Source organism: Eulemur rufifrons, chromosome 1, assembly GCF_041146395.1.
Source record: "Eulemur rufifrons isolate Redbay chromosome 1, OSU_ERuf_1, whole genome shotgun sequence".
NCBI classification, from domain to species: Eukaryota; Metazoa; Chordata; class Mammalia; order Primates; family Lemuridae; genus Eulemur; species Eulemur rufifrons.
In genome coordinates this window covers 50409527-50431474 of record NC_090983.1, presented here as the reverse complement: position 1 = coordinate 50431474, position 21948 = coordinate 50409527, and the positions used below count along the sequence as shown (strand labels likewise).

At 41.9% G+C, this 21948-nt stretch overlaps 1 pseudogene; it reads right to left on the bottom strand.

The window, feature by feature from the left end:
- Nucleotides 1-4975: 4975 nt before the first annotated feature.
- On the bottom strand, nt 4976-5485 carry LOC138380807 (putative uncharacterized protein FLJ44553; annotated as a pseudogene).
- Between the last annotated feature and the right edge of the window lie 16463 nt (nt 5486-21948).

Genomic DNA, 21948 nt, shown 5'->3' with positions numbered 1-21948 from the left:
AGGCTTGCCTCAGATGCCCCCAGGCATTAGCAGGCCTAGCTCTGAAGGCAGTAGTTTCACCTGACTCTATCCTAGGATGCCCTCTCTGATGGGCTGGTTGCCTTCTGCCAGACATTTGGAAACTGTTCCAAACTCCAAAGCAGTTCTGCTCCTCTACTGCACAGACTGCAGATTTGGAAGACATCACGGGTCACAGACAGAGTTGCCAGATAAAATACAGGACCACCAGTTAAATCTGAATTTCAGATAAGGAATACTTTTTGGCATAAGTATATCCCAAATACTGCATGGGACATACTTAGTATAAGTAAAAATTATTTGTTGTTTATGTGAAATTCAAATCTAACTGGGCATCCTGTATTTTCCTTTGCTAAATTTAGCAACCCTCGTCACAGAGCCCTTCCCAAAATAACCCTCCACTATGCTTCCTGCCACTACCCGTCTTCCCAACTCCATAGTTCCTCTATAAGAATTATGAAAGTGTTAAGGTAGCCTACGAGGGGTATTAACTATATAGGTCACGGTTAAGATTCTCTTCTGAGGCCTTCACCTCTGACTTTAACCCCCATTAGCAAAGATTAGCCTACTAGATCAGGAAATTTGTCATTTGGGCATTAAGGACATTTCAGTGGTGTTGAAAACAAGGGTGGATCATGAAAAATTTAGATTCTAGCAGATGTGTGTAGGGGTAGGGATGGAGGTGGAGGTGTTTGGGGGTATCTTAAAGCAATGCATGCAGCAAAGAGAATATTAAAGAGAAGGTATACTATCTGACAGTTTTGCCTGACTGAGATCCTTGCATCTTTCCTTTCTTGCCTCCTCCTTTCCTTCCCTTTTTTATTCGATACATATCCACCCCCAGGTGGGGGCATGAGCAAGAGGCTGGATTGCAGCTGAACAGAAAGCAGGAGGCGCTGTGGAGGAAACAACTGACAAGCAACCAAGGGCTGGGGGCAAAATAGCCTGGGAGGAGAAGTAAAACCAAAAAAAAAAAAAAAATTAAAAATTAGGTGCTTGACATTTAAGGAAAAAAGTCCAAAGTTAACCAAGGATGACTGCTTATTGCAAGATTCAAAACCCCTGAATGACAAAACTTCTGAAAAAGGAAATGATGGTAGCACGGGACACCCTGCTGATCTGTCTCCCCACCGGAGTACTTCTCCATTCCCAACCTTCATGCAGCCCCACATAGCAGAGGCAAACAGCACCCTCCCCGAAGGCTTTGTGAACCACAGGTCTGTGCCTGACACTGTGACCCTGTCTCTATGAAGTGCATGAACCAGACCACAGCCTTATTTTCTTAGACTGAAAACTCAATGTAACCAGCTTTCCTAAATTCCGTGGTCCAAGAGTTCTGTCAGTCATCAGGCAGACACAGTCTGGCTGCTGTCCTGTGGTATCCAAGACCATGCCTAGAGACAGACCATTCAGAGGAGCTAGACTTGGTAAACCATGTTTGTGTTCATTTCCCCACCTGGCATTTTTGAGCTGTAGCAAGCAGCCTTGGGGACCTCGCTGCAAGGGCCTGCTCGAGCCTGAGAAGCAAAAGAGTTTTGGGCTCCCAATGGAGCAGGGTGGTCAATTCATTCCAGTTTGTCTGTGACCTTCCAGGTTTGAATACTGAAAGTCCCACACCCCAGGGAATCCCACGGTCCCAGGCAAACCGGGATGATTGGTCACCCTAAAATCAAGGCACCTAGGCTTTGGCTCCTAAATATCAGTTTCTTCATCTGTAAAACGCTGGGATTGGCCAATGCAGCTTCTAATGTCATTGCCACATCTAACAGTCTATGATTCACCCTCACGCTCCTGACCTTACCCATCTGCAACCCAAGTCCCAAAGAAAATTCACTTGATCCAAGGCCCGAGTTTGAGTAATCTGATAAATCAGTGTGTTAACAGGTGAGGATGAGAGGGTTCACAGTTGAATCTTAATGATGGCTCTGAGAGGAAGGCACGAAGCTGTAGCTGAGTACCTCTAATGAAGGCAATTTCAGCTGGGCAGAGAGGCATGTGAGCCTCTGCCATCCAAGAGGAAGATATTTTTAGGCAGGCAGGTTTTAAGGCAGCCAGCCTGAGAGGGTTGGTTTGATGGGCTGGGTTCAGCTGCACAGCAGGAACGAGCCACAGGCAGGGCAGTCTTGTCTGACTTGAGCCAACTTTCACACTACGACCTGAATAAAATCAGCAGTTGAAACTAGAGACTAGAGAAGAAAGGAAGTAGTCTACTGATAGCACTATTTTTTTAAAAAATGCATTTGCTTTGAGCCTGAGTCTGTCATTTGAAATAGGGATACCCAGCTATCATTCTGGGTAGCTGAGAGTTCACACTCTGGAGTCACCACCTACTAACTCTGTGATATGGGGTAAGGAGCATGTTGAATTATATGCATTTGCTGATATTTGACCTTTTTTGATCTACAAAAATAGGAATTCCACATGGTTCACCAAATAACTTACTCTCTCTTTTCCTTGTTTTCCTTGTGTGTGAAATGCAGATAGCCACCAACCTTTCGAGGACAGTGAGGACCAAATGAAAGAAGACACAGAAGGAGGTTAGAACAGTCCCTGGCTCGCAGTTCGTGCTCAGTGATGTTGGCTATGCTGCCACTACCATTGGGACTGATGAAGAAGCATGCAGGGCCATTCGATTCCCTTTGCTGGACCTAGGGGTCCCAGACTCTTCCTGGGACATGGGGACATGGACAAACCAAAGTGAATTGGTCCCCTTAGCTGAACTGCAGAATTTCATTCTAATTCTAGGGTGAGAAAAGGAAAATAGGTTCGTATCATGGATTTTTCAAGTCATTTTGAGACTGAATGTTTGTTTTTCCTCCCAACACAATTCCAAAGCATCGCAAAGGGCTTTTATGATGGGGTTTTGCTCTGAAAACATAGAGCCCTAGCTTTAGTCTTACATCTGTTTGTAGCAACCACACAAGGTGACCATCTTAGTCAATTTAATTTATATTTATATGCACATACACATACATTGTGAAGCACATATGAAAGATAGCGTCATTATTTTCAGAATACAAAAAAGTTACACTGAATTTTTTCTCAATAACCGCAAGCAATAAAAAGGAGACATAAAACATTTGCTGCAGTATTACCATAGTAATTAAATAAAATTTATTAAATTAAGTAAACTCACTTGAGCTTTTTATAGCTCAAGGATTTTAGGAAATAGCTTCCTTACACATAATGAGGAAGTGCATCTTTAGGTCTCTTTATATTTTTCTTCCCTATAACATTCCTATGTTTTGTCTTTTCTCTTCAGGTTTCTTCCCTTGAGCTAAATCAATCTGTTCATGAAAAAACAGAGAATACTACAATCCTTAAGTAAAATGATAGCTGGGGGAACCTCTGGGCTCCAAGGCCAGCACTTCCCCACTGTGCAGATCCCACAGATATGATGTCAGAAATCTGAAGAAGAAAAGAAAAGAAAATAACATTGAACCTGGTTTGGTTTAAACTCTCTTAAGCAGGCCTCTTTCAAATGTGAGAAAGTTCAGCTCTCAACGTGTATTAACAAAAGGTGTTTACAACCGAATGCCTGGTTGTGCCTAATAATGGCTTTGCTCTTTGAATTAATTCCTTCCTGGTGACAAAGGCTGAGCTTTTGAACTTCTGGGTATGGTTAGGCAGGGCATTTTTGCTTGGCTTGGCTCTCTTAAATGAGTAGAAAAGGCTTGGTTGGGCACCTGGTATTTTGTGTCCAGTAATTATACTACAATTGTTACTGTGCATTACCGAAACTTCATTTTTTGACCAAAAGCCAACTTTACTCTTTAAAACAAACATCTTTTGAAAGTCTAGTGTGCTTTGAAATGATTTTAAAATCCATCTGCAAATAGGATTTGGCACAAGTCAGTTTGTTAAAGATAATGTTTTGCTTTAACGTAGTATCCCTCTGCCTGCCACTTGGTCTGAGTCTCTTCAGCTCTTACAAGCAGTGTGTAATCTTTCCACTTAAGCCGTCTTAATGCTTCCTTTCCCGTCATCAGTGTGGCTATACTGTACATGACATCCCTCCCCCTCCAGGGAACAGATTTACTCTAGGGTATGTGCTCATAACTGAGTCAGGGTTAAATGATAAACACTTAAATAGCCAGAGAAAAAAATTCTTTTTTCCACATTTAGAAGACTAGTAAATTATCTATGGGCAGGCTTTGCCAGCTGTGGGTCTTCTGAGACAACCAGGTCCTTGATTCTTAACTGAAAACTTGATCAAGCCATCAGGGGTGGAGCCATAGGGTTGAAGTGGGTGGGTGGGTGGGGATAATCCATTTAAAGACCCATCAGGCAGGAGGGGGCCTAACCTGCTAGTTCTCAAATACAAGAACTCCCACCAATGCCTCCTCCCCTCACTGTTAGTTTCAGAACAATAACACAGATACTCACCTCCCAAGGACCTGGTGAAGTTAAATGTGATACACATGTGATTGAGAAATGGGTCTTTTCCTTGGTATTCCCCTACCCACTCCTCCCTGCCTCCAGCAGGGAGGCCTTGGAGGGCAGGCTCTGTTGCAATGCCTGAAGGTGAGGAAATGATGTGACAGGATAAACAGCAAGACAAGAACAACAAAACTTCTGTGAGTTGTGTTTTGTGTTACAAAAACTCTCAGAGGACTGGGCACAGTGGCTCACGCAGCTCTCTGGGAGGCTGACATGGGAGGATCACTTGAGGTGAGGAGTTCAAGACCAGCCTGAGCAAGAGCGAGACCCTGTCTCTACTAAAAATAGAAAAAATTAGCCAGGCATGCTGGTGGTCACCTGTAGTCCCAGCTACTCGGGAGGCTGAGGCAGGAGGATCGCTTGAGCCCAGGAGTTTGAGGTTGCAGTGAGCTGGGCTAACGCCACAGCATTCTACCCAGGGCAACAAAGCTGTCTCAAAAAAAAAAAAAAAAAAAAAAGGAAACTGAAACCCCTTCCTCACTCCCCATCTTAAAAAAAAAAAAAACTCTCAGAAGACTTAAGAAGATTTGAAGCACAGCCCACGTATTTGGAAGAAAAAGGTTTGAGGAGAGTGGAGCTTCTTTGGAAGACTAGAAACACTCCCCTCTGCCAGGTGGGAGGAAAGGTAAATGAAAAGGTAAGAGGGCAAAGGCATGGGTAGGTCCTTCCCTACCACCCTACCCCTCTACCTCAGGGAGGCAGCAAGCCTGGGGAGAAGAATGGCTGTGTGGTGTGGGCCTACACAACTTCCCAAACCCTGGAGTGGCCCCAAAGTAGCAGGGAGCCGCCGGATATGATGGGCTATATAAACAGGAAGGAGGTACCGATGTGTATCAGTAAAAGAAGACCAGAAGGAACTGTGGACATCTTGGTTGCTATCCCCTCGAAGAGCTGACTCAAGGAACAAATGGATTTCCCAGTACCTTGGCACTAACCAACCACCGTCATCTTACCTCAAACGTAGACACACCTTTAAAGGTGGAGAAATACCAAAATGATGGAAGTCATTGCTGACACCTTCCAACATAGAGTGGAGGCTTGAAATATAAATTAGGTTGATTACTAGAGGAATAAAGATGGATTTCTAGCATACCTGAGCTTGTACACTGAGATATGTGCATTCAGTTTGAGCTTTTGGGGAAGACAGTATGGTGTCATGGAGAGACCACTGATCTGAGAATGAGAGAAGAAAAGCTCTGTGACTTACTATTCTATTCTGGGTTTCAGGGTCCTCATCCATCAAATATGGGTAATAAAATCTCTCCTGACAACTCCTAGTCCTGCTGTGAAGAATGGGATGCTGTATGTAGATGTCACAAAATACAATGCGAGGCAATAAGGCAGCCGACATAGTATCAAATGCAAAGCATAATCAGAAGAAAAATAATAGATAATAATTCCAACATGTAGGAACTTGTAGAAAAACTGGCTAGGTACTCATCAATTTCATTTTCTCTTCTTGGGACACAAAAATACATTTCCCAGCCTCCCTTGCAGTTAAAATAGGGCCATGCAATTGAACTCTGGCAAATGGGATTTGGTAGAAGTAATGGACAGTGCTTGCAGACCTAGCTATAAATCCTGCTGTGTGGTCTTATACACACTCCCTTCTCCCTCTGAGGCAACTGTTGAGGCCAAATGTTGAAGATGATGGCATTTTAAGATAAAAGGAGCCTGAATCCTTAAGTTACCCCTTGGAGGAGTTGCCCAGGAGAGCCCCTTACCTACGCTGGATTGTGATGCACGATATAAACTTTTATTTGGGGTTTTTTATGTTAATGCAGTCTATATAGCCTATCCTAACACCATGCTATAATAATAAGATAATAATAGAATATATATTAATGCACATCAGGTACATACACGTATATATGAGATGTCCCAAGGAATGGTTCAGTCAATTAGTTTTATATTACGAAGAACATAAAAGTTTAATCCGTGCTATTCTTGGGCAAAGATGTCACAAGCTCAAGTTTGTGTCTGGCTTGCTCAGTGGAAGCACGTTCGCCTAAAAAGCTGGGGGAAATTTCTCACCTGGAGTGGACAGACATCCAGGCCCTCTGCACTAGTTCACCTCAGCTGCTGAAGTTTTACTTCATGTGATCTGCTGCATCAGTCTCAGCTGGGAGACAGCCCCATCCCTCCTCATCTCAAACTCTCCATGGACACTCAACATTCTAACAGGGAGGACCCATGAGATGCTCTCGGATCCAGGCAATGAGAGAAACCTGTTCTGTAGGGAGCACAGCTGTTACAAAACATCTCAAAGCAGTAGGTTTTGCATGTTTGCTTACTGCTATGTCCATTCCCCAAACAGTTCAAACATGCACATATTTGCTGCTTAACTTCTGCTAAAGCCATCAGAGAAATTGATTCTATTGACTGCTCAGAGACCAAAACCTCCCTACAGCCCTAGAGGCTGCCCAGTTGCAGACGGCAGGACAGTGGTGCTTACCCCAGAAACCACACTCTTTGTCCAGTGCTGGCAAGAGAGCCTAGTTATCTTCAAGGTCTTGGGCTTCAAATTACCTCTGCTGCATGCATGGTCACCAGCCCTCTCTGGATAAGGCTTTATTCTAACGCCTTTAGACCAGTGAGAAGGATCCGAGGGAAGTGCTGGGCACTTTATTCCTCCACTTAACAAAGACTACCCTCCTTTGGACTAGTCAATTGGCTTTGATCCACCGCAGAGAATCCTGCCCAGTGGGCAGGCAGACTTTGGCCAATGGTCATACAGGCCAAGGGAAGAACCATGAATACAGTGGGAAATCTGTCAGCACAACTGAGCAAAATCTGAAAGCTCCCTTCCTACTGAAGGCTGCTAAGTGCCGCTGTAATGTTAGCTTCAAATAAATGGTACTGACCTTCAGAAAAAGAAAGCATTAATATACTTTCCGGCCAGAGATAGTAGCTCATGCCTGTAATCCTAGCACTTTGGGAGGCCAAGGTAGGAGGATTGCTTGAGCCCAGGAGTTTGAGGTTGCAGTGAGCTATGATTGCATAACTGCATTCCAGCCTGGGCAACAGAGTAAGAACCTGTCTCAAAAAAATAAATAAATAAAATAAAAAAATATATATGTATAAGCACACACACATAAACTTTCTATAGGTGCTATTGCACTGAAAATTGGTAACTGAAGAATAAAGATACTTTAACTGTTTTTAATTGTTGCTTCCTAAAATAAAGGCTTTTAAAATCATAAAACTAATATGTGCTTATTATAGTAAATTTGCAAAGTACAGGAAGGTATATACAATGGTTTAAAAACACTTAGCTTCTGCCTTGTGACAGAGTTTCCTAAGTACATGTTTATCTACCCTTTATGTTATGTTTCTTGAGGGAAGAAATCATGGCATTTCTTCACTTTTATGCCTCACAATGCCCAGCACAAACATTGTCTGAGAATGAATGTAATGACATTCAATGAATTTAGGAAAGTTGTTGTTCTTACTACCTTTGTGGACCAGACTCTCTAAGGTTGAAACAAAATAAAAAATATATCTTCATCTTGTACCATCCTGGAACAAATAATAGAGAGTGCCAAAAAAAAAAGAAAAAAAAAACCTTACACTCAGGTAGAGTGAAGCATAAGACTATGGACTCTGAAGTCACATAGACACGGTCTGGAATCCATCTTTGATCATCACTAGCAGTGTGTCCACAGGCAAGTTGTTTAAACATTCTGAGTCTCTGGTTTGATAGGGGCTCTGTTCTGAATTACCCTCACTCCTGGACCTATACTGGTGGTGTGACTGCTACCTGACGAGTTGATAATTGCCCTAATAGGGCGACCAACCATCCGGTCTGCCTGGAACTGTACCAATTTTAGCATTGAAATTCCCATGCCTCAGGAAACTCCTCTAACTCAGGCTAACTTGGTCACCCTACAGAAAAGTTGGACACATCACATATTGGCTTTTAACACATCTGTGTAAAAGCAAAACACAACATTTCTGCTCGTTTCAGTGACCCAAACAAGTCACATGGCTACAGAGAACTCCAAGGAGTGGGGAAGTGCCATCCTACAATGTCCTAGGGAGGACACCTGGAAATATTTGGTCACCAGCTCTAATGACCACTATACCTGCTATCCCCTTCCTGCCTCCATCTGGCTTTATAGTCTCCCTCAGGTGACATTCAGCTCTAGCACCTGATCCTAGCACATTTCTTATCAATAGACTTTCATTCCCCATGCTCTACTTAAAGAACAGCATTGGCAGTAAGTTGGGCAGTGGACACCAAAGACAGAATCAGCTTCTCCCTCAGTGATATCCACTCATTTATTGATTGATTAGTAGATTCAATTATTAGACAAATGCTGATTGAACCTTTATGATGCTGGAGATGTACTATATGACATGATGTGACCTTCAGTACAAAATATATAAATCCAGGAAAGAGTGAGCTGATAATATTAACATTTTACTACATCATTTATAGATCTCATTTCCTCTATTAAATTATTTTGTGGACAACTTGGTATTTTCTCTCCTGCCTCTTTACAACACTCACCAAAGACTGAATTTATAGGCTTAAAGTAGGTAATATTATTATGCTAAAGTGATCAAACTAATAAGCTCATACCTGCTTAGCCAAGAGCATTGCCCACCTAGGCTTCCTGGTTTAGGGGCTGGGTTTGGAAAATGCCATAGGACTTAAAATTGGGAAGTTGTGATGTCCTCACATATTTGATAGTACCTGCAGCTTGACTTTATGCCATAAGTGTGGGGAGGAGATGGGGAAATGTAGGCTAAGGGATACAAAGTAGTAAATGTGTAGGATGAACAAGTCTAGAGATCTAATGTACCTCATGAGGACTATAGTTAATAAATTTATATTGTATTAGAGATTTTTGTTAACTAAGTAGATTTTAGCTGCTCTTGTTACAACACATGAAAATAGTAGTTATGTGAGATGATAGATACATTAATTTGCTTCACTATTTTATTATAATAGGTCTGCTTATGAGACAACCACTAGTTCCAGTTTCTTGTGTATACCTCCAGGGATGTTTGTCGTAGATCGCAGCTGCAAGTGGTGTGTGTGTGTGTGTGTGTGTGTGTCTGTCTGTCTCCATCTCTTTTAAAAAAAGTATTAATGATAGCATGCTATATACAATATTTTGCAATGTTTAAAAAATATATACGCAGTTTTGCAATCTATTTTTTTTTTTTCACTTTAAGAATATATCTTGGTTAGGCATAGTGGCTCATGTAATCCTAGCACTTTGGGAGCCCAAGGCAGGAAGATTGCTTGAGGTCAGGAGTTTGAGACCAGCCTGGGCAACATAGTGAGACCCTGTCTCCACAAAAAATAGGAAAATTATCCAGATGTGGTAGCACATGCCACCAAACTACTCAGGAGGCTGAGGCAGGAAGATTACTTGAACCCAAAAGTTTGAGGTTGCAGTAAGCTATGATTGAGCCACTGCACTCTAGCCCGGGCAATAGAGCAAGACCTTCTCCCCCAGCCCCCCAAAAACCCAAAAACCCCAACTGTAAGAATATATCTTGAGGATAGTTTTATATGAATGTATTTAAATCTGCATTATTCTTTTTTATGGGTCTGCATTACCCTATTGCAATGATATAGCATAAATTATTTAACCAGTCTCCCACAGATAGATGATTATCATTTGTTTCTTTTGTCATTATAAGCAATTCAAACAGCAAAGTCAGGCCGGGCGCGGTGGCTCACGCCTGTAATCCTAGCACTCTGGGAGGCCGAGGTGGGCGGATCGTTTGAGCTCAGGAGTTCGAGACCAGCCTGAGCAAGAGTGAGACCCCATCTCTACTAAAAATAGAAAGAAATTATATGGACAGCTAAAAATATATATAGAAAAAAAAATTAGCCGGGCATGGTGGCGCATGCCTGTAGTCCCAGCTACTCGGGAGGCTGAGACAGGAGGATTGCTTGAGCTCAGGAGTTTGAGGTTGCTGTGAGCTAGGCTGATGCCACGGCACTCACTCTAGCCTGGGCAACAGAGTGAGACTCTGTCTCAAAAAAAAGAAAAAAAAAAAAACAGCAAAGTCAAATAGAATTATCAGAGAAATTCATTAAGGTGAAATTGCTGGATGAAAGATTATATCCGATTTTCATTTTGACCCAAACTGCCAAACTTCCTGGTAATTTCCAAGAGGCAATATATATAACATAGGAAGGGTTCTCCTGCCAGACTGCTTGGGTTTGACTATTGGCTTAGCCACTTACTAGTTGTATAACCTGGGGTAAATTACTCAACAATGCTGTGCCTCAGTTTCCTCATCCATAAAATGGGGGAGAATAGCAGTTGTTTCTTCATAGGGTTGTTATGAGGTTTAAATGAGAGAATACATGTGAAACAGTATAACACCTGAAACAATGCAATTCCTGGGTAACTCTCACACAAAACAGAACACCAAAAGTCAGAACAAGACACATAGAATCCCTGAGACAATGGTGGGTGACTCAGATTATCCCATCTTGGTTTGGGCCTCTGTTTCCACATAGTACTTCTGCATGTTGTTTCCAACTGAGGCTACATATGTAGGATGCACGGATGGGGCCTGTGTATGTGCAGGGCATGGTATGTCTAAGGGGTCTGGCCATTTCACTAGGATCAGTGTGACTTCCCTGAGGGTCAGGCCCTTGCCTTTGCTTGCTTGTCATAATAACTAACACAGAGTAAGTATGGGGCTCTAACACTAGAGCCTCCAAAGGAGTCACGTTCTAGGAGTGAAATTTAATTGGTCTACTTGTGGAGATAAGTGCTGAAAGGAGTTAAGTGACTTGCCTAAGATTACACAAAAGGAAATGATGGAAGTGGAATTAGTATAGGAGAAAGCATTGTCTTTCCATTGTGCAAAACTGTCTCCAGCTATCTCTCTGTAAGTGACTAAAGAAATGGGGTTGGCCATGTAAAGAAATGACAGCAATGACAATGATGATGCCTATGACAACAGCCAGCTAAATAGCATCTATTGAACACGATGGACCAGGCTCTACACTGGAGCTTTAGTAAAGCACCCAACTCACACATCTAAGTCAATTCCTGATTTGTAAAATGGTGTTCTAAAGCTAGAGGCATAATTAAATCTGTATAAACTAATATAGTCACCCCAAACTCAGACCCATTTGAGGCCAAAGGCACCTCCACCTGGTATTTAGAAATTCCATTTTATATGGATTTACTTAATTCTCACAACAACCCTATGGTTGAGTTTACTACTGGTAGTACCAGGTGCTCTTCTAAGCACTTTATAGAAGTTCTCTTTCATTGTCACAACAGTCAGTCCCTTGAGGTGGTACTAATATTATCTCCATTTTACGGGCAATGAACTGAGGGACAGAGAGGTGAGCTAATTTATGAAAACCTAGCAAGTAGTAGATTTACAGTTTTAACCTGGATGTTCTGGTCATTTTTTCTTTGTTTATTTTTTAGATTTCAGGATCAGGAGGTTGAATTAATTTTGAATTAATCATACTCCTCAGTCTATGTTACCCTCCCCTCATCATTCTCTTCAAGGCCCCTTTCTTGATCAATTGGGATCTATCTATCTCATTTTATTTGTCTCTCTTCCCATTCTCCTCCCTCTCCCCAGAAGCAACCATTCTATTGTACTTAATTTAACAGGGCGGGCACGGTGGCTCACGCCTGTAATCCTAGCACTCTGGGAGGCTGAGGTGGGAGGATCGCTCAAGGTCAGGAGTTCGAGACCAGCCTGAGCAAGAGTGAGACCCCGTCTCTACTAAAAAATAGAAAAGAAATTATATGGACAACTAAAAATATATATGGAAAAAATTAGCTGGGCATGGTGGTGCATGCCTGTAGTCCCAGCGACTCAGGAGGCTGAGGCAGAAGGATTGCTTAAGCCCAGGAGTTTGAGGTTGCTGTGAGCTAGGCTAATGCCATGGCACTCTAGCCTGGACAACAAGAGTGAGACTCTGTCAAAAAAAAAAAAAATTAATGTGTGTCTTTTTGTTTGCGTGAGTTGCACAACCTGTATTGCAGCACAGGTTGTGTTGCTAGTTGTGTGTAGTTTCTTATCCACTCTTCCAAGGACAGCAAATGTATATGACCTTCACCATTATGCAAGAATGCTGCTGCTACAGCCTGCCCTAAAATGCTTGGATTACTATACTACTGTCTCTGTTGATGAGCACGGAGCCAGCAAGTGAGTCTGAGAACATGGGGATCATGGAGTCTTGGTTCAATTTCTAACTAATAGGTTGATTAATATGGTTACAACAGATCTCAAAAGGGCAGCAGGATAAAAGGATAAGCTAGAGACCAATGGAAGTCTAGGGGGTTGGTTGCTGATCTGACCTCCCCCAACCTCCTTCAGCTCCCTAATCCCAGGTCACCCCAAATATTAATAATAACAAGCTACATAAACATGATGAGCTTGCCATAAATCATAGCTTTAGGACAAGTCCCCTAGCCTCTTCCAACCAGATTAGCACCCCAAGCCTTTTCAGAGGACTGAGTTAATCTGCATTGGAGCTTTAGTAAAGCACCTAACTCACACATCTATGTCAATTCCTGATGGCTAAAACAGTGTTCTCAAGCCAGAGGCATAATTAAATCTGTATAAGCCAATATAGTCACCCCAAACTCAGACCCATTGGAAGCCAAAGGCACCTCCACCTAGTATTTAGAAATTCCACACCATACCCACTGCCACTCTGACCAGCCCCATTCCTGCCCCTCTTCCCCTATCTCACTCAACTCTCTTTCCTGCCATCAGGCCTATTATAGGTTAAATTTGTCCCGCCCACCACCCCCCACCAAAGAGATATAGTGAGGTCCTAACCCTCAGTACCTCAGAATGTCCCTTTATTGGGAAATAGTGTCATTGCAGATGTAATTAGTTAAGATGAGTTACTGGAGTAGGGTGGCCCTTAATCCAGCATGACTGGTGTTTATTTAAGAAGAGGGCCGTGTGAAGATACAGAGACAGAGGGAGAATGTCGCCTGAAGATAGAGACACAGACTGGAGTGATGTATCTCTAAACCAAGGAATGCCAATGATTGCCAGCCATTGCCAGAAGCTAGGAAAGAGGCATGGAACAGTTTCTCCCTTAGAGACCTCAGAAGGAACCAACCCTGGCAATACCTTGACTTTGGACTTCAAACTTCTAGAACTGTGAGAGTACAAATTTCTGTTATTTTAAGCCACCTGGTTTGTGATACTTTGTTATAGCAGCCTAGGAAACAAACAGAAGGCTGGACAGCCCTTTCTGAGCCTGGGTTCCATGGGGAGATATGTAGCAAAGGCTTTGACCAGCATCCTGGTTCCATCACCCTGGTCCCATGCAGCCAGTCTTACCAATCCCAACCCTGGATAGGACACACCATCTAACTTCTCTGTTCCTGTGCCTAGGCTATCAAAGTGATAGTAAAAATAGATGAACTGGTTATGCTGCAAAGTCATTGTCTCCAACCACAACTTGACCTTCTCTGAGCCTAAGTATCATAGAGATTCTCAACTGGTGGGGTGAGAAGAGCTCATGGTTTGAAATAAAAACTTTGCCTTTTTACTTCATTTGAAATTTATTTAATTTCTAAAAACATTAGAGGATGATAGGGACTTTTTATGTTTTGCATAGGAGTGTAAAGGTGGACCACATTTTCCTTTGTGCAGTGTCACTTGATTGAGGTCAATAAGTAGGAAAACTTGAATTTGAATCCAGGTCTGCCTGACTCCGTAAACTGCTCTCCATCCTGTTCCACACCAGCTTCTTGGCTCCTCACTCCACTAAAACTCTTCTTCAAATGGTCACCAAGGGCCATTTAGTTGCCAAATATGTTGTTTTCCTCATTCTTTGTTTTCATATCCTCTGTAGCACTGGTAACTAGGGACTTCCTCCTCTTTCTTGAAATTGTTTCTTTCTTATGCATCGCTGCTTTTCTGGGCCTGTCCTCTCATTGACTGTTTCTCCTCTTGCTCTACTTCCTTCTCTCTTTCCCTAGTATGGATGTACCCCCAGGTCATCCTGGGCCATCTTTTGACCCTATCTTTGCTCTCTCTTGGTCATTTAATCCAATCTCCTGCCATCTATTGACATAATCTTGCAGGGCATCTGAAAATCTTTCTGGCCCTGAGCTTTTCTCTGAACATCTACATTTCTAGCTGCCTCCTAGACATCACTGCCTGATTGTCTCACTACTTTAAACTCAACGTGATGTCAAATAAACTCATCAGCTTCCTCCAGCTAGACTTGCTGGCTCCTTACTTTTATTTTCCCGTCCACTGAAGTGAGAGATTCCTCCCTTTGTCTTGTTTTCCACCTGCAAACCATGGCAAGCTCAGTCCGTTCTAACCACCCTAATGTCTCCTATCTCTTCTCTCCGTTCCCACCACCACCTTTACCTTCATTACTCTCACCATCTAAATGGATCAGTACAGTGCTAGGCATCCGATGGAAACTCAGCAAATAGCATCTATTGTTATTACACCCATCTCTCTTCCTTCTAATGTATGTCATACCTTGTTGCCAACCCAGTTCTTAAAGCATGGTTGTGAGCATACCACTTTCCTGCTTAGAAACCTTAAGTGGCTTCCTACTGCCCAAAGTATAAAGTCCAAACTCATTGCCTGATATAAATCCTGTACATAACCCCCACCTATCTTTACAGCTTAATTTTTCACCATTCACTTCCCTTCATGTGCCCTTCACACAAACTAAGTTGAACTACTATTTCTGTTAGAAACACTCCACGCTCTCTCACCTCCTTTCCCACTACCTTTGTTTATAGTCCATCTTCCTAGAGTATCCTCCTTTCTCCCTTCTTGGCACATCCAAATCCTACTTATTCTTCAAAGCTAGTTCCAATGACACTTTCATAAAGCCATGAATGAATGCTCTGTCCTGCCTGCCTAACTAGGAGTTATTGCTCCAGCCTCTGAGTTCTCATAACCTCTCTTATGACACCTAACATTTCCTTTGTGTATTAAAGTTATTTGTATTAATAATAGACACCCTTTGTTAAAATCTTGATGTATTATCTTATTTAATCCTCCTAACGATTCTATGAAGTATACTATTTTCCCCATTTTGCAGGTTAGGAAACTGAAGCATGAGAGGTTAAGTAACTTCCCAAGGGTGCATAAGTGGTGGAGTCGGGATTCAAATGAAGAAGCAGTCTGCTGCCCGAGCCCACACTTCTAACCACCACTGTCGGAGAGAGCACTATTGCGATTTACTAGATTGGAAGTTCCTGGATGGCAAAGACCCTTGTATATTCCATCTTTGCATTTCCCCAAATCCCGAATGCAATTTATGGCACTTTAAAGACATTCGGTGAAAAGAGGCACAGACTTGGTCAAAGGTTCCCTTTCTCTGATCCGTAGATAGGTAAATTAATGACTATTATATGGTATTTGATGCAAATACTGCAGTTCCATTTCCCCACTGCTTCTTCTCCCTTTTTCTTTCTTTTTTGCCCCTTTTCTGCCCTCAGCCTGTGGAGAAGAAAGGGTGGAGGGGCCTCTTTCTACTCTAAGGAGACTTCAGAGGAGTTCCCTCGGGCCATAGACTCCTGAGCTGCACGCAAGCTGTGGCCCTCTTCAGCTGGCAACTGCTCTACAGTTTGCAACCTCAGGTTTTGCCAAAGAATGAAGCTCCTGAAACAAACACAGAGGGATGGGACCTTTTATTATCTCCAGATGGGATTGTGCAGCCTTGGAAGTTGTTGAAATAATTCTGTTGTGCCTGTTATCTTCCAAAAAAAAAAAAATAAAGTTCCTTTTGCTGAGAAGTGAACTCTTCTCTTCAAATTGAGATTTTTTTAATTTGCTTTTTATTTAACTTTGTACCGCTCCTCCTATTTTAAAATAAGATTTTTGACTGGTTTGGAATACACATACACACCCCCACACACAAACACTCATACACACAGACAAAACTGTAAAACTGTTGTTATTTTTGAGTTGTTACCCAATATCTACATTATTTTTTAAAAACGGGGATGAAATCTGAAAGTGGAAATACATGTCCTTCAGAGTATTACTGGAAAAGGAAGTATGATATATGTAGTACTTTTACTTTTACTGTTAGTGGTGGCCAGCTAAGCAATTTCCACATCCAAGGAGCCCAATAAACATCTTTTGAACTAACACCATAAATACTTACAATTTGGGCTATAACAATATAAAATATAATTTTAAAATTGATAATGCCACCTATTGGCAATGATATAAAGTATAAAATGATCACTTATGTAATAAATTATTTCGTGTTTCCCAATCATTTGTTACTTATTCCCACAGAGATTCTCTGAGTAATTGAGGAGCTGGGAGGAAAGCTTGGTTCATGCAGACATAAGGTGCTAAAGTTTTCAATTGTGCTGCTCTCCACTGGTTGCCTAAATAAATGCTCAGCACTTTGGAGGATACCAGAGAAGTAAAGACATGGCCCCTGCCTTCAAGGAGCATCTTATCTAGTTGGGAATAGGCCTACCTACCAATACAGCAAAGTAATAAATAGCCTCAGGAGGCTGACGTGGGAGGATTACTTGAGGCCAAGAGTTCAAGGCTACGGTGTACTATGAGTACGCCTGTGAATAGCCACTGCATTCCAGCCTGGGCAACAAAGCAAGACCCCATATTTAAAGGAGCAAATAAAATAAAATAAAATAATAGATAGCCTGACATTAAAATATGTGATGTTCATGCCATATATGTGGTTATATTTCATACTTTCTGAACCCCCAAGACAGTGTCGGGACTCAGAACATGATACCTCAAAGTATGTCACCTTGGCATGCTGATACTTTGAACTAAACATTGGAAAGGCCTCAGAATTAAGTTCTCTCTGACCTTCTCCTGCCCTTCTCTCTCCCACCCCTCTTTCTCCTCTAAAGCAAATCATAGAACCCAGAATTCCTCTTCCCCAAGGTGTGTCATGGGAACTAGAACTCCTTACCCTCAAAGCAAGCCATAAGACCTAGAAAATCACTCTCTTCCTTTCTCCCTTGAAGACCTTCATTCCAGAGGGGGCCTGCCCCACACCCAGGAGGAGAGAATGTTACACAGAGAGGCCCAGAAGACTCTGAACAGAAAGGCAGGCCTTGCTGGGCCCTGCCCCACCCTTGCTCCCCTCCAGTTTATTACCATTAGAGCATACCCTTTTTGTCCAATCACATTTCTACATAGCTGTTCATACTTCATTGAACCTAAGCATAAAAGTAGACAGTTTTTCCTGGGTCTTTGGGTCTTCATTTCTGAAGGCTCCCGTGTCATTTAAAACTCTGATTAAATACATTTGTTATGCTTTTCTCTTGTTAATCTGTCTTTTGTTATAGGACTATCAGCTGTAACCCTTGTGATGGGTGAGGAAAGGTATTAATATTATACCTTTCCACCCCTACCACAGGAACAAGTCTGTTTTTCTCCTCACTTACCCTAGGCCTAGTACACCATAGTGCCCAGTACTTACTAGGCAATTGATACATACTATATAATAATTGAATAAGTCAGGTCTCATGGTTAGACACATGTGGCTTATAGAATATTTTAAATCAAGACTGGCAAAACAGATCAGAAAATATGTGTAAACACAGGAAGTGGGGCTTAAGTTGGGTCCCAGAAAATTCCTCAAGGGATTTATAACCTAATACAGATGAAGCCATCAGTGCAGGGAGACCTCTGGTAGCCGTGAATTTGGTTTGAATTTGAGATTTTTGTGGTTTGCTGTGCTAACCCATGCTTTTTCCTCAGGCAAGGACTGGGTTTTTGTTCAAAGTACAAAAGCAAAGGAAGAGAAGAAGGCAGACGGGTAGTTGCAAACTGTAAAAATATATTCTACTCCTGGAAGTCTTACGGGCAGGAGTAATTCCTGGATTATGCAAGTAGCCCAGAAAGATTTTTCCTTTCTCTTGCCCTCCAGCCCTCCAACTATGTAGTGGAAAGTATTCCCACAGTATTTGGCAATATGTATCAAGAGTCTTAAAAATGGTCACATCTTTTGATCTAGTACTTTTCCTCCTCAGAAAATATGCTAAGGAAATAACCAGAAATGTGAACAGAGGCTTTCTGGAACAAAGGGAAAAAAAACAAAAAACAAAAAAGTGTGTACTCAATATGAAAAGTTAATTAAAAAAATTTTTTAATTAGGTTTTGCTATAGATATAAGACAATTCTTACATAATATTAAAAAAGGCACAAAATTGTATATATATAGGTTATTCCTGAATAGAAGGATTTTACTCTATTGTAAGAAAAATTTTAGAAATCTTTGAAATTTAGTTGGTGTTCTGACTAGCTCATCCATTTATTTCTGCTTTCATTGTCTTTGACTATCGACTAGTCTTTGATGAAATTATTTTACAACTGTAGAGAACGAGGTAGAAAATTGATAGTAATGTTGTCAAAACCACAAGGGGTTTCGGTCTAGGTCAAGTTGCTTATCGCACAAAAATCCAATTATTGAGACAATGAGGATTGCCAAGGAAGGAATCTTTAATACCACAGAGATCTTGTTGGGAGAATGGGAGAAGCTGCCTCAAATCTGTCTGTCCAACTAAGGGATATTACGGCTTTTAAAGGAGGGGCCACGTGCCTTGGGGCAGGTTGTGGTGTATCTCATAAGGGGCTATGTGCATTGGGGGCAGATTGTGAGGCATGGTGAATCTTGGGGTCAGGAAGTCTACCCTGGGCCTTCAGAATCTCAACTCTTTTATCTTGTAGAAAATCCATCATTTCAGGCTGTGTATGGTGGCTCATGCCCATAATCCCAGCACTTTGGGAGGCTGAGGCAGGAAGATCACTTGAGGCCAGGAGTCTGAGTCTATCATTTCTGGGAAAAAACTGAAAGGGTCAAGTGGCTAGTTAAGGGGGAGGATTATAAAAAACATATAGGGGTTCATGGAGCAGGTTACAGTAATGCAAATATTTCCTGCCTATAACTATGTAAATGACTCCTGTTCAAGTCAATGCAAATTAATTTTGTCTGGTAGATAATATAAATCTCTATAAATCAAATCCATTTGAACTAGCTGTAACATCTTACTGGTCCTCTCATTAATTAGTTAGTTCAATCTTTGATGTGTTCATTTTATATTTATATAAGTCACAATTTTATTTTGGTAACTTCTTTAACACTATATGATTCCTATTTTCTAGATTTTCTACAATAAACATGTTGCTAATTTAGTAAACTTTTAAAGTATAACATGTATGCATAAAAATACATAAGTTTACAGCTCAATGAATTTTCACAAAATCAACACACCTATGTAACCAGATCAGGGAACAAAACATCTTTACCACCCAAAAGTTGCTCTTGTGCCTCCCTCTTAGTCATTACTATCGGCCTTTCTCTTGATTCGTTTTGTCTGATTTTGAACTTTATATAAATGGAATCATATAATGTGTTCTCATTTGTGGCTGGCTTCCTTTACTCACCATCATGTTTATGAGACTTAACTATATTGTTGCATAAAGTTTCAGTTCCTTCATTCTCCTTGCTGTGTAGTGTTCCATTATGTGAACAGATCACAACTTATTTATTCTACTGCTGAGGGGCATTCAGATTGTTTCTAGTTTGGGGCTATTATGAATAGTAAGCTTACAAACATTTTTGTACGTATTTTTTGGTGAAAATATGAATACATTTCTGTGGACTATGGCATGCATTAATTTAAAATCTGAAAAATATGGCCGAGCGCGGTGGCTCACGCCTGTAATCCTAGCACTCTGGGAGGCCGAGGTGGGCGGATCGTTTGAGCTCAGGAGTTCGAGACCAGCCTGAGCAAGAGCGAGACCCCACCTCTACTAAAAATAGAAAGAAATCATATGGACAGCTAAAAATATATATAGAAAAAATTAGCCAGGCATGGTGGCGCATGCCTGTAGTCCCAGCTACTCGGGAGGCTGAGACAGGAGGATCCCTTGAGCTCAGGAGTTTGAGGTTGCTGTGAGCTAGGCTGACGCCATGGCACTCACTCTAGCCTGGGCAACAGAGTGAGACTCTGTCTCAAAAAAAAAAAAAAAAAAAAAAACCCAAAATACATAAAAATCAGTTTCCTCTTGCTCTCTACAGGTCATTCTGTCAATATAAAATACATTTAACAAACTCTTTAAAATGTAAGTATATTCCAGAAGAATTAATCCTTATTCATGCCTAATGGTGAACTTCTGTAATCTTATAATGAGATCAACAGCTAATTGAGAAGTTTCTACTGGTGCTGGTGTGTGCACGTGTGTGCATGCGTGTGTGCGTGTGTGTGCGCACGTGTGTGTGAGGGAACCTGGGGTGAGGAATTGGGAGTGGGAGATTTGGATCTGGTAGAAGGCAGTGAGTGTTGGGCTTTGCGGGTGGGGCCTGGAATAAGGAGGCAGGTGGTGGGAGACTACTGACTTTTCCATTCACTCAAGGTCTTGGCTGTTTCCCTTTGAAAGAATCACTAATATGATTTATTTGTTTTAAATCATTTACAGTTGGAAAAACACTTTCATATCCATTACCTACTGTGATCTTGCTCTCACAACTGCCCTTGTTTTAGCTTTTAGAGTTTAAAATCGGATATCATGGTTGGACTGGTCAGGTAGGATTCCAATTCCTTCTCACTGAGGTAAGGCTCCATAATCTAAGTGCATCTAGTTCACCCTCTCCAGATCAATTTGGTACCTCCCTATTCTGTCCCCTTCTCAGAAGTAGGGAAAAAAGGAGGAATTAAAAAGCAGAAGGAGTAGAAAATATATCTTTATCACCTCCTTTACTATCAAATATCATAGACTTTCAGGGACACATCAAAGGTCTATCATATGCGTTTGAAGGCCAAAAACAGTGGTTCAGACTAGGAGGATTTACACTTTGGCCTTCTCAAGTGAGCAATGATCAAGTGGGGTCGGGTGGAGTGGTGAGGGTGGTGTGGAGATTAGCACAGGCCCAACCCAGCATGCTTGGTGGGGTTGGGTCACAGGAACAGTGAGGATAGCACTGGAGTTGCTGAGCACAATCCAAGCTGGAAGGAGATTTTAGTACACCTGAGAATTTTGGGTAAAATGGTATAATGGACAGAATGTCCTAGAGAAGTTGTGTTGAGTTTGGGGGTGTGAGTGCGATGTCGGATAAGGAGGCTGCTGCAGTGGCTTAGCTGCAAATTTGAGGCCTTGGAGGTGGTGAAGAGGCCCAAGTTAGGGTATTGTCAGACATCTCAGTGGATCTGGGGAGGGAGACTTTTTTTCTCAGGATCGATTTTCAGAATTCATGTCTGGATTTGTGCTATACAAGATCTCCTGAGTATGGTTCATCTCCTGAGCTTGCCATAAAGTACCCTTAGTAGTCCTAATGTCAGATGACAGGGGAGGTGGCCGTGAACTTCTTTGGATGGCCAGGCAGAATGGGATTCATCTGAGAACCTCTGACAGGTACTCTCCTCCGTCCTTTGCTTCATTGCCCTGAGGAAGGATTAGGGCTGATCCATGCCAACTTTGTCAATGGGCTCGCTCTGATTTGGCAAGCTTATTATTGTTGACAGCTTCCAGGTGTGTGTTTTCTTACAG